Consider the following 12,078-nt stretch of genomic DNA (forward strand, 5'->3'; position numbering starts at 1 on the left):
AACATTCTCGTATCCCATTCTATCAGTTCCCACATGAACATTCAGATCTCCCATTATAATGATCCCATCTCCAACAATATGTGTTTCCAGTTTATTGAGGAACTCTTCTTCTTCTTCCGTGCTACATCCTATCTGTGGTGCATACACCTGTATTATCTTCAGTAGTTCCTTGTTTTTATGTATGTGCATTATAATTCTTTCATTTACATACCCAGCTTCAGCTATTGGTTCAACATTCTGAGTCACTACAAATTCCACTCCATTTCTTTTCTCTTTACTGTTATCCATCCAGTACAAGATAAATAATAATAATAATAATAAAAATAATAATCGTATGGCCTCAGCTGCCGTGTGCAGACATTTCAATTTGACGCCATCTGGCTGTCTGCTCGTCAATTTCGACATTCCATCTTACTCTAGACCCACTAGATGGCAGACAGAGTAAACTGGATCTCTCTTGGGCGTCTATGGCTGAGATTTAATGAATTTTGTTGGGTAAATACCAAATGTATCACCAGAGATCTTTTACATGCCAACATCGTACGACATGGAGTGTCGAATGGACTTTTTTCCGCCCTTCAAAAATCCGACTACCTCTGCCAGGTTTGAACCCGCTCTCTTGGGATCTGGAGGCCGACACTCTACCACGGATCCACAGAGGCAGCTCCAGTAGTTTCTTCATTCCTTTCTCTTTCCATTTTACTTCACTTAATCCCAGGATGTTGAGTTTTGTCTCTCCATTAGATCAGTCAATTTATTTTCTTTCCCATTCATTGTTAAAATATTTATTCTTCCAAATCGGGTTTTGTTCTCTGATTTAACACTTACACGAACATCAGCATTACCATCATACTGTGTAACTGTAGTCAGAGACTTGTCAATTCCATTTTCGTTTTTAAACTTCCATCTGAAGCTTGTATTGTACGTAGTTGAAAGCAAGTACAAATTTACTCATCTGCTGACCTGCTAAGCTTAATGCATCTGAGGATTTTCCTTCAGGGTTTACTTCCTTATCCTTTGAAGATCCCTCTTTTCCACAAGGCAGTGGTTTCTTCTTCTAATTTTCCCCAGAGAGGATGGGTTGCCTCATCCACCATCTTTGCCATTCCGAGGGTCTCCTTCTCTTTACAAAGGTGAAAAATGAGAGTACCCTCCTAATTCAATACAGTAAATTTATTGTATTGAATAAATTGAATAAATTGCCAATATAAACAAAATTCACCCTCACATTTACGTTGGCAACTGCCGCGGCGAATATATTGCTGACTTTTATAACGAAGAGGATCCACTTCAGTACCAGACATGTGCCATTTTTAGAACTTTATATCGATACAAATTATCTTTTAGACAAGATTTTAAATTAGTTTACAATAATTTTAGCAGGTGCTGTATGTCCTAATATCATATTTTATAACCACTATTTTATAAAGTTAATATCATAACAAATGACAGTTCATTTTTTTACAAATTCTAAATGTCATTGTCCTTTTAACAATGTTTGTTTTAAGATAAAATTAATATGGTTGATGATGCCCAATAAAAAGAGTGAAACATGTCCCCATAATATTCAGATTTTCTATGTTTAATTAATGTGGTACTGATTGTATTGAATAGGTTGAACAATAAATGTACTCCTTTTGTAAACTAAATGAGATCGCTGTTTTCAATTTGGACCAAAAGTGAGAGTGATAACTTGTAACTTTCTGAGATTACCGATAAAAATAACATTAAAGGATTTGGTGTGATTGAGTTCGAAACTTTGCATGACTCAGCAATTATTTCCTGGCACATATAATTACAAAATAAATTTAACTCCTCACGGGATACTATAGACACTGCATACTCGGCCATTTCTCGCCATCTACTGGCATGGCAGTAGCTTCCTCATGTGAAAGGGTTCTCGTCCAACTGGACTCGCCAGCGATTGTCCCGCAATAATTAGAGAACAACTGTCACCAACAATTGTCTCATCAACTGGCATTTTATAATCTCCCATCTCTTCCTCGTTATCTCCCTTTACCCGAATATCACTTACTCCTAGCACATCCAGATGCATCCTCTTTGCTGACTCAGCCAGTTTTACTTTCTTTCTTCTATAAGCCCCATTAATATTGATAGCTCCCCATCGAATTCCATTTCGTTCGCCAAGTTGTTTCCAAGGAGTCCCTTGCCTGTCAAATGCGAGTGGGACTCCGTTACTCCCATAGGTCCAAGGCTTGCTTAAAGTGTTCTGAGCTCAGTAAATTCATGAACAGGATGCTACCCTACTTGCACATAGTCCAAGTGAGGATCTCTCCTCTAACGGGTTATGGACCACCGGTGGATTGTATAGTCCTAGCCGCCTGAGCACAAGGAGGGCCAGGACTCAGAATATGTCTGAGATGCCCACTCCCATTCCATAGCAACGGGTATCCCGACTCTCAGGACCACTTACTAGGCCACTCAGCTGTTGCCCATGGTTCACGAACTAGGACGTGACTGCAGTAACCCACAAACATGAACCATAGTCTCATAGTAGTGAGACAAAATATCCAATGCTGAAGTGAGATTGTTTTCTACTCTTTCAAAGCATTCACTCTGAGAAGCTAAGGCCAGATCATCAGCGTATAGGAAGCTTTTAGTATGAGGTGGATCGTTGGTATATATATTGAAAAGTAAGGGAGCTAGCACACTTCCTTGAGGAAGACCATTCTTTTGCATTCTCCATCGACTTTGCTGACCCTGAAAGTCAACAAAGAATCGTCGGTTCTGTAAAAAGGCAGCAACAATTCTGGTAAGCTTGAAATTGTAATTCAGTACAGTTTTTGTAACATGATTTGATGTTGTACGGTGTCATAGGCACAAGAAAGGTCTACAAACGCTACTCCTATGATTTTACGGGATTGAAAACCATCTTCTATAAACTGTGTTAGGTTTACTACTTGTGTAGTACAGTTCATGCCTGGCCTAAAACCAGCTTGCTCTGGGATTAACAAAGGCTCCACAGATGGTGCAAGACGATTAAGAAGCATTCTTTCAAAGATCTTGTTGAGGTGACACAAAAGGGAGATCGGTCGAAAGTTCTTAGGGTCATTAGGGTCCTTGCCGGGTTTAAGGATATCTACTACTCTAGCCTTCCTCCAGATTTTTGGAATGTGACAGCACTCCGGGCAGTTATTGAAGAGTTGGAGTGTCCATTCTTTGGTAGCATTTCCAAATGTTTAATTTGCTCTATAAAAATATCGTTTAGACCAGGTGCTTTTCTGTTCTTACACATCTTGATGGCATTTTCCAGCTCTCCAAAAACAAAGGTTAGTATATTTCACAGGTTTCATCTTCAATGTTCCTTAGAAATTTTGGTGGTCTAGCTCTGCGTCTAACTTTGCCATTCAACAAGAGCTGATGGGCGATTTCATTTTTGAATACATTATAATGAAAATCTCACCTGGAATTGCAATGAAAAACCATCAATAGAGAGCAGAATATATAAACTGAAGCAGGCACAACAGATAACTTTGCCTACATACAAAAAGAAATGTCTTTCGATTAATGCTAAATTCAGGCATTATAACTCTGTTATTAAACCAGAAGCAACTTATGCTTGTGAAACATTATTTAAACTCAATACTATATCAACAACAGAACGCTTACAACGAGTTGATCGAAGGATACTCAGGACGATCATAAAAAAGAAACATCAGGTGGATGGACAGTGGAGATTGTTGCCGAATGAGGTTATCTATCAGGAAAGTGAGTCCATCACAGACAAGATGAGAAAAAGAAGAATTGCCTTTTTTTGTCATATATTTCGACTAAGTGATAACAGAGTTTTAAACAATTATTTAATTACTTTTGGAATAGTAAATCAAAAAATAATTGGTTTAAAGAAGTTCAAAGTGATTTGGAGGAGTTGAATATTACCATGCAAACCATAGAAAACAGAGGCGAGAAAAGTATTTTGAAGAATAAATGCATCAGGCTTCCTCTGACCACTGTACAGAGGAAACAATATGTTATAACGGATGCGGAGAGGTCAGCCAGGTCAACCAGACTCCCAAGACTTTTTGGGAGAAGAAAAGGAAGACAAATTTGTTGTAGTCTGATTTAAGTGCTCCAATGTGGGCGTAAACTCTGTAAATAAATAAATAATGAACACATGCCTTGGTGGAGTCATTATTCAAAAGTTTTAGTAGTTTCCAGGGGGACATGAGAGAAACCTCCCAGAAGGGTGTATTTACATGTGATATTGTCATACATCCGGGTGTCTCCTGAGCAACGGACTAGGACTATTCCTAGATGGCTGATTCTCTTTCTCCAGTAGCACTATTGCAAACTCAGTATCGTTAATGCTGAAGGTGAGATGGATAGATCGAATCGCGAATGAACAGATACTGAATCGAATTGGTGAGAGGAGATTGTTTTGGTTAAATTTGACCAGAAGAAGATAGAATGATAGGACACATTTTAAGACATCCAGGACCAGTGCAGTTGGTTTTCGAAGGAAGTGTAGGTGGTAAAAATGGTAGGGGTAGACCAAGCAGATTAGAGCAGATGTGTAGGGTGCAGTAGTTGTGTAGAAATGAAAAGGTTAGCACAGGATAGGGTGGCATGGACAGCTGCATCAAACCAGTCTATGGACCGATGACTCAAACAACAACAAACTACATCAAGAAAATATTTGCTACAATTTGTCCTCTTGAATTCCAGCTTATCTTGATATAAAGATCTTTCCTACTTTTAAAACCTCCCTTCAAGCTTATTCACCAGCTAATGTCATTCCACGTCATCTCTCTGCTGGCATTGGGCCGATGACCTAGATGTTAGGCCCCTTTAAACAACAAGCATCATCATCATCTCCGCTGGCAGCTAATTACGTACCACTTAGTTGAGCAGCGTGCCTCCTCACTCCCAATCTTCCCAGCCCAAAGTTTGCAAAATTTTCATAACACTACTCTTTTGTCGAAATCATCCAGAGCAAATCGTGCTGCTTTCATTTGGATCTTTTCCAGTTCTTGTATTAAGTAATTCTGGTGTGGGTCCCATACACTGGAACTACACTCTAATTGGAGTCTTACCAGAGACTTATAGGCTCTATCTTTTACATACTTACTACAACCCACAAACAAACCATAACCATATGAAGAGATCTGTAACTGTTATTTTCAACCACATTAATTTGATTAACGTGATTAACCCCAATGAAGATCTTCCTTATATTAACACCGAAGTACTTACATGAATCTCCACGAGGCATTTTTTCACCCCATCAGTACAATAATTAAAAATGAGAGGACATTTTCTCTTGGTAAAACATACAATCTGACTTTTCATCCCGTTTACCATCATATCACTGTCTGCTGTCTATCTCGCAACAATGTCGAGGTCTTTTTGCAGTCACTCTTAACCCTGTAACATTTATTAATGTATATTGCACTCTATACAGTAAATGTTTTCAAGTAGTCAAGGAAATATATCTCAGCACATCAGTTATATCACTGCAGATCACAATCACACACCAAGGACAAGTGTGAATTCTAACCTGATTCTGTCCAAGACCAAGAAATCACCATTTCTATAATGCTCCTCTGCAATAATATGAGTAGGACAGAATCTACTCCCTTCGCCAATGTATGCAACTAGGCAGGAACAATATTGTAAGGACCAAACCTAGACTCATCTATGATCAGAACATGGCCTCACTCTTACCTATATAGACTGAGCTCAATCTTTAGCATATCACCCTTATCAGGTAATTTTATAAATAGTGGTCAATGAGATGAATATTGGAGATCTCTGGGCATACAGTCCAACTTAATACACAGGAGAGATGTTCATCACAATAACTAGTCTCAGACTTGCAGCAAGGTTAACTAACAATTAAAATCAAATAATAAGCTTCTTGTGGTGTCCTCCTCTCTGGACTGCTGAAGGATCATCAACATACAGCCTGCTTGAACCTATGATCTACATATGACACACTGTGAAATGTGCAGGACTTGCAAAAGAAGCACCCGAGTTATGTCTGTTTCAAGTCACTTGATGATCTTCTCTACGCTTAATACTGTCGATGCAAATTCTTTGAGGCGACTTGGTCTTAATGGCAGATTGTGCCGAAAGCCTGCAGTCTAATATCTTGGAACTTGAAAATAGGTGCAATGAGTATGGTATGAAAATTAGCCTCTTGAAAACTAAATTGATGTCAGTAGGTAAGAAATTCAACAGAATTGAATGTCAGATAGGTGATACAAAGCTAGAACAGTTCGATAATTTCAAGTATTTAGGTTGTGTGTTTTCCCAGGATGGCAATATGGTAAGTGAGATTGAATCAAGGTGTCGTAAAGGTAATGCAATGAGCTCGCAGTTGTGATCAACAATATTCTGTGAGAAGGAAGTCAGCTCCCAGACGAAACTATCTTTACATCGGTCTGTTTTCAGACCAACTTTGCTTTACGGGAGCGAAAGCTGGGTGGACTCAGGATATCTTATTCATAAGTTAGAAGTAACAGACATGAAAGTAGCAAGAATGATTGCTCGTACAAACTGGTGGGAACAATGGCAGGATGGTACTCGGAATGAGGAGATAAAGGCTAATTTAGGAATGAACTCGATGGATGAAGCTGTACGCATAAACCGGCTTTGGTGGTGGGGTCATGTGAGGCGAATGGAGGAGGATAGGTTACCTAGGAGAATAATGGACTCTGCTATGGAGGGTAAGAGAAGTAGAGGTAGACCAAGGCGACGATGGTTAGACTCGGTTTCTAACGATTTAAAGATAAGAGGTATAGAACTAAATGAGGCCACAACACTAGTTGCAATCGAGGATTGTGGCAACGTTTAGTAAATTCACAGAGGCTTGCAGACTGAACGCTGAAAGGCATAACAGTCTATAGTGATAATGAATGAATGAATGATACTATGAGACCAATAATCTCAAACAGATGGTTTTCAATCCCGAAAAATCGCAGGAGTAGCATTTGTATACCTTTCTTGTGCCTATGACACTGTACAACATCAAATCATGTTACAAAAACTGTACAGACTTACAAAGTACACTGAGCAGCATGAAAAACGCAACACCCAATAAATGACGTGTAATTATCTATTTGATCGAAGTGAAGCACTTCAACCATTGTTTTTAGATGGGGTATGCTATTGGCGTTGCTTTGCGAGTAAACAATGAAGTGTTGATTGTTTATTGCACTAGCCTCAATTGTTTTTTCCTGCGCAACCTGGAAAACACATCGCTGGATGTGAGCCAATAATGTTTTCCCGCTCTTGTAGCGCTTATTGTTGTACCTTTAATTGTTCCTCTTTCAATCACACGTGTTTGTAGGATCTTTCTGTGATTCTCGTAATCAGCTTTCTGGAGTAAACATGCCGTTAAGCCCTGAACAAGCTGCGAAAGCTGTTGCTTTGGTGGAAGATGCTCGCAGCATGCATTACGTTACAGAAGTGTTGAGTACTACACCTTCTACTGTTTCCAGAACCGTACGAATGTACAGGGAAACTGGAGGCTTTGCAAGGAGACCAGGATCAGGTCCGAGAAGAGCAACATCGGAGAAAGATGACCGTTTCTTACAACTTCAAGTTCTCCGCAACCGTCACACCACCGCTATTGAAGCACGAAATCGACTCCACCAAGTTCGAGGGGTCAATGTTAGTGAGAGAACCATTCGAAGAAGACTGGAAGAAGCCAATCTTCAGTCCAGAAGACCTGCTACAGGACTGAAACTCACCAGAGAGCATCGCACAGCTCGACTGCGTTTCACAGGGGAACATCTTGGCTGGACAGTACAACAATGGGATCAAGTGTTGTTCACCGACGAGTCGCGATTTGGCCTCCGATCACCTGACGGAAGAGAGAGGGTCTGGAGAAGGCCAGGAGAAAGGTATAACCCTTGCACATTCTCATCCAGGACGCCTTTTCACAGTGGTTCTGTGATGGTGTGGGCAGGAATCAATACAGCTGCAAGGACGGATTTAGTTTTCGTGGAGCATGGGAACCTTACTGCACATCGGTATGTGGAGGAAATCCTTCTGGAGCATGTTGTGCCTTTCGCTCCGTTTATTGGTGATGGTTTTACACTAATGCACGACAATGCACGCCCACATGTTGCGAGAATTGTGCAAAAGTTCTTGGATGAAACAGAGATTCATGCTATGATTTGGCCTGCTTGAAGTCCCGATTTGAATCCCATTGAGCATGTTTGGGACCAGCTGGGGAGAAGAGTCCGTCAGCGCTATCCAGAGACCCTACAGGACCTACGGAACGCCCTCCTGGAAGAATGGGAGATGATTCCTTAACAGAACATTACCGCATTAATCAGGAGCCTGCCTGAAAGGTTGAATGCCGTCATTGCTGCAAGAGGTGGCAATACACGCTTTTGAAGATGCGAACAGAGGTCCCCGAGATAGTGTCCGAGGTCTGTGAAGTGTGTAACATTAAAACAGAGTGCATTTACCTTTATGAGCTTACTCAAAATTTCCATGAAATGTGCATCTCTTGCTTAATTTGTTTATAATCGTCTTTTCTTTTCATTGTTAGACCGTTAGATGGGACCATACCACAATATTCCTTCATAAGTGTCATAAATTTAGAATAAATTTCAGTTTTTGAAAGAAATTGAATTGTTACGTTTTTCGTGCCGCTCAGGGTATTTCAAGCTTACCAGAATTGTTGCTGCCCTTTTACAGAACCGATGATTCTTTGTTGACTTTCAGGGTCAGCGAAGTCGATGGAGAACGAAAAAGAATGGTCTTCCTCAAGGAAGTGTGCTAGCTCCCTTACTTTTCAATATATATACCAATGACCAGCCACATCCACCTCATACTAAAAGCTTCCTATACGCTGATGATCTGGCCTTACCTTCTCAGAGTGAATGCTTTGAAAGAGTAGAAAACAATCTCACTTCAGCATTTGATATTTTGTCTCACTACTATGAGACCAATAATCTCAAACCAAACCCATCAAAAACTCAAGTATGTGCTTTCAATCTGAAGAACAAACAAGCCTCAAGGAAGCTGCAAGTGAAGTGGAAGGACAAAGTTCTAGAACATAATTACACACCAAAATACTTGGGTGTTACTTTGGATCGTTCTCTAACTTACAGGGTGCACTTTTCAAACATCAAGGCAAAGGTCTCCTCTCGGAACTCCCTGCTTCGTAAAATGACAGGTTCATAGTGGGGCGCCCACCCTCATACGGTAAGGACAACAGTCTTAGCACTTTGTTACTCATCAGGGGAGTATGCTAGTCCCGTTTTGTTGCCACACATGCCAGAAATGTCGATGTCGCCCTGAATGAAACATGCAGACATATTACAGGATATCTGAAACCAACACCAACAGACAAATTGTATTCCCTTGCAGGAATAGCCGCTCCTGAGATCAGACGCGAAATAGCTGCAAATGTAGAGAGGTTAGGGGCTTCTACCAGCTCAGCCCACCCCCTACATGGACACCAACTACCACCAACTCGATTGAAGTCCAGGAACAGCTTTATGCACTCCTCATTCCCCGCTAGTGCAGATGCAAGGAAGACCAGATTGCTTAAAATTGGAGGAAAAGCTTCCCCCTGGTCATGAAGAAACCTGGTCTACATGGAAGGCACTGAAGAGCAGACGTTGGAAGATGAAAAGACAATATGAAATGGGGCCTCCTGAAGGGCGATCAGACCCTATGTGAATGCGGCATGGTACAAACGACAAGGCACCTTCTTAATTGCCCTCTTTGCCCTGTTAAATGCACAGAACTTGACCTGGCACAGGCCATTATCAGTGCTGTTAACGTGGCGAAATTCTGGGCCGATATTTTGTAAATAACTGTTTAATTTTATGTAATATTGTAATTTTGTATATTTTATCTAATTTGCATCTGTAATTTATATTGTGCTACTGACACAAATAAATAAATAAATAAACCTTCAGCATTCTTCTCTAACACCACATTTCGAGAGCTTCTATTCTCTTACTTTCCGAGCTAGTTATCGTCCATGTTTCGCTTCCATACAATGCCACGCTCCAGACGAAAGTCTTCAAAAATGTCTTTCTAATTTGTGTATCAATGTTCAAAGTCAGCAAATTTCTTTTCTTAAGGAAAGCCTTCTTTGCTTATGCTAGTCTGCATTTTATGTCCTCCTTACCCAAGTAACAATCTTCATCTACTTCCTTTAAGACTTAATTCCCTAATTTATTATTTCCTACATCACTTAACTTCATTCGACTGCACTCCATTACTTTTGTTTTCGACTTATTTATTTTCATCTTGTACTCATTACCCAAGACTCTGCCCATACCATTCAGCAGTTTCTCCAGATCTTCTGCAGTCTCAGATAAAATAATGATATCATCAGCAAATGTCAGGGTTATATTTCCTCTCCTTGGATTGTGATTCCCTTCCCAAATTCCTCTTTGATTTCCTTTACCGCCTGTTCTATATAAACATGAAAAGTAGGGGTACAAACTGCAACCTTGCCTCACTCCTTTCTGGATTGTTGCTTCTTTTTCAAAGCCCTCGATTCTTAGCATTGCAGACTGATTTTTATACAGATTGTAGATAATTCTTCGTTCTCTGTATTTGATTCCGATCACCTTCAGAATCTCAAATAGCTTGGTCTAATCAACATTATCGAATGCCCTTTCAAGATCTACGAATGCCATATATATGGGCTTGTCCTCCTTAATTCGATCCTCTAAGATCAGACGTAAAGTCAGGATTGCTTCACGTGTTCCAACATTTCTTCTGAAGCCAAATTGATCTCCAAATTCAGTTTCAATTTGTCTTTCCATTCTTCTGTAAATAATACATGTTAAAATTTGGAGGCTTAGGATACTAAACTAATGGTGCAGTAGTTTTCACACAGGTCAGCACAGCTTTCTTGGGAATGGGTACAGTAACATACGACAGGCGGTCTCGTATGGCTTTAGATTTCTTCTACCAAATTAGCTAAATTTGAAAGAATATTCTACAAGTCAATGCTTTTAATTGTTTTGATATGGATTTAGTACCTTCAGTTTCCGAGGCCAGAATTTCGATCTCCCCAGTCAACACACTTATACTACCAGATTCCAACAATGCTTGCAACGTTTTTCAAGTAAGGTCGTTCATATTTAACTTGGCTGAAGAATTGTTTGCAAGAAGTTTTAAACTACCTCTTTAAATATATGTATATTTGTTCTCCTATGTTTTCTCAATAGTTCAAAGGGAACTTCCGCTTTAAATACGGACAGCAGCAATGGACATTGATTCCGTATGAGGCATTATGGCAGGCTTGTTAATTTCAAGTTCTTTTCATTTTTTAATATTGAAGGCAAAAGTTTTTGCAAGAAGTGAGGTCATTGTGCGTAAATAATGTATATATATTTATAACTTTTGCATTTCACAAATAGTCCTTAAAAAGATATTGGGTTCTTCCATTTTTTACATTTTTTCAGTTTCTGATTTGAGTTTTGTAATCTACCACGTGATTTTATGGCTGATGAAGTCTCAGATAGAGACAAAACATGTCCCTACATATTTTTAATATGTTTTTAATTAAATAGTTCACTTGTAAAGTGATGTGTATTCATTGGATGGACCAAAACCTAGCATTAATTCATAGTAATAACATTTTACCGAAAACCGAATGGCATTTCTCCTGTCTCATACATCTTACACACTAAGTGGAATAACCTCGCCATGCTGGTTTCTCCTAAGGAAGCCAGTAATTGAGAGGAAATGTCATCAATTCCAGGTGCCTTGTTCCTATTTAGGTCTCTCAAAGCTCTGTCAAATTCTGACCTCAAAATTGGGTCCCCCATTTCATCAGCATCAACAGCCTCTTCTTGTTCCAAAACCATTGCACCTACGTCTTTACCTTTATACAAATGTTGGATATGCTCCTGCCTTGTCATCTACCCCTAGAAGTGGTTTTCCACCTGAGCTCTGAGCTCTTAATATTCATGCACCTAATTTTCCGTTCTCCAAATATTTCCTTGATTTTCCTGTAAGCAGCATCTTCCTTTCCTAGGACCATACAACCTTCAACATCCTTGCACTTCTCCTTCAGCCATTCTTCCTTAGCTGTCCTGCGCTTTTTATCCACTTCATTCTTTAATCGCC

At 39.8% G+C, this 12,078-nt stretch overlaps 1 protein-coding gene across 2 annotated transcripts in view; it reads left to right on the forward strand.

The window, feature by feature from the left end:
- The window catches only part of LOC136857096 (enoyl-CoA delta isomerase 2), a 165,326-nt gene that overhangs the window by 3,186 nt on the left and 150,062 nt on the right, over positions 1-12,078 (forward strand). The gene's annotated exons all lie outside the window — the stretch shown is intronic.

This window comes from Anabrus simplex, chromosome 1 (genome assembly GCF_040414725.1).
Source record: "Anabrus simplex isolate iqAnaSimp1 chromosome 1, ASM4041472v1, whole genome shotgun sequence".
NCBI lineage: Eukaryota > Metazoa > Arthropoda > Insecta > Orthoptera > Tettigoniidae > Anabrus > Anabrus simplex.